General features: G+C 48.1%; 1 protein-coding gene across 1 annotated transcript in view; it reads left to right on the top strand.

The window, feature by feature from the left end:
* Nucleotides 1-6: 6 nt before the first annotated feature.
* The window catches only part of GSR (glutathione reductase), a 67,230-nt gene continuing 65,278 nt past the window's right edge, over nt 7-1,958 (top strand). Inside the window, exon 1 of the mRNA XM_011944537.1 lies at nt 7-63. The gene's annotated coding sequence lies outside the window, so the exon portion shown is untranslated. The remainder of the gene's footprint in view (nt 64-1,958) is intronic.

Raw genomic sequence — 1,958 nt, forward strand, 5'->3', positions numbered from 1 at the left:
AGGGCTGCCGAGTTGGGCGCCAGGGCCGCGGTGGTGGAGAGCCACAAGCTGGGTGGCACTTGCGTGAGTACCGCCGTTTGTTCGGTCGGGGGGCGCTGCTTTGTCTCGGCCTTTCGGGAGACAGCCTGTGCTAGTTCCTATGGCGATTCCGTCTCCCGGAGCTGCGCTTTCCTCTTTTCCATCCCCGCAACTCCCCATTCTGAAGCCGGGACCCCAGCAGGTGGAGAAGAGAGAAGCATCCAGGGGCTTCTCTGCGGCCCCCAAAGCCGAGCCAGCGTCTGCTTCCGCAGGGATGCGATATTGACCATGGCGGGTTAGATTAACCTTCCTCCATCCTCACTTGTCCAAGTGGGAGAGGATTGGATTCTATGCTTGACCGTGTCAAACACAAAACTGCATCTGGGAACATTGCTGGTGGCCTGTGTGTAGGGACGAGGGTGACGCTGTCATTGGTGATGGAGGGTACTCTTGAAGAATGTAGATCCTGGTTCTCCTGTTTCAAGGGCAGCATGATTTATAGCGGTTGTTGTCAACCTTGGCTGCACATTCGAATCACCTGAGGGTACCTGGCTTCCCGACTTAATTGGTCTGAGGTGTAGCCTGGGCTTTGGGATTTTCAGGTGATCTGAATTACAGCCAAGGCGACCTTGATTAGGTGAGTTCTCAGAGCCTTTGTTTTGTCTTGGTTTCATGTGGATTGCAAAACTAAAAACAGAGGGATGTAAATCCTGAGATTTACAAAATTCATAATTTTTGAACATAAGAGTTTTTGTTTGTGTGTGTTTGTTTTTTGAGACAGGGTCTTGCCCTGTCACCTAGGCTAGAGTGCAGTGGCCATCATAGCTCACTGCAGCCTCCAACTCCCCGACTCTAGAGATCCTCCCGCCTCGGGCCCCTGGGTAGCTGGAACTACAAGGGGCGAACCACCACGCCCAGTTAATTATTATTATTTTTTGTAGAGATGGGGGTCTCGCTATGTTGCCCCTGCTGATTTCAAACTCTTGGACTCAAGCTATCTTCCCGCCTCAGCCTCCCGAAGTGCTAGGATTGCAAGCCTGAGCCACTGCACTCATCCTAAAAATAAATGTTTCCAAGTTATTGGTGTGCCCACCCTTTTCTATCACAAGATTTGGGTGTTGACGATTAAAATGCTGTATCCAAGAGGAACCTGTGATTCGGGATAGGTTCTCTAAATTCCTTTGGAGATTAATATTTAAATTATGTCAAACTGGGAACTTCTTAAGGACAGGGATGGGCTTCTATGTTTGTGTGTCTCTTACCAGCTTAAAATCTCTTGCTCAATAAGCACTTGTGCAATGAATGAAACTAGAAATTGACAATTATGAAAAGGCTAACTTCATTGTTAAGTACCCTTTTTAAAAAATGAACATGGAGATGAAGAGGAAGGGAAAATCCCTGTTAATTATCAACTTGCACTTTGACACCATAGTCCAGACTGAAGGTTAGAAGTCTGTCTCTCCAGAAGGCAGATTGTGGGGTCCCACTAAGTGCCCCCTCCCACACCTCGTGAGAGTACTTGATCACTGCTCACTTCGGTTCTGCTTGCCACATTTTTCTCTTCCTCTTTCTCTGCTTATGTTATAATATGCTTCAGAGGTTCACCCACTTTACCTTCCTGTTACGATTTTTTTTTTTTTTTTGAGAGGGAGTCTCATTCTGTCACCCAGGCTGGAGTACAATGGTGCAATCTGGGCTCGCTGCAACCTCCACCTCCTGGGTTCAAGCAAGTCTCCTGTCTCAGCCTCTCGAGTAGCTGGGAATGTAGGTGCATGCCACCATGCCCAGCTAGTTTTTGTACTTTTGATAGAGATGGGGTTTCGCCATGTTGGCCAGGCTGGTCTCAAACTCCTGACCTTGGCTAATCCATCCACGTTGGCCTCCCAAAGTGCTTGGATTATAAGTATAAGCCACCACATCCGGCTAATTTTTTATTTTTT

The sequence above is a fragment of the Colobus angolensis genome, unplaced genomic scaffold, assembly GCF_000951035.1.
Source record: "Colobus angolensis palliatus isolate OR3802 unplaced genomic scaffold, Cang.pa_1.0 Scaffold233, whole genome shotgun sequence".
Lineage (NCBI taxonomy): Eukaryota > Metazoa > Chordata > Mammalia > Primates > Cercopithecidae > Colobus > Colobus angolensis.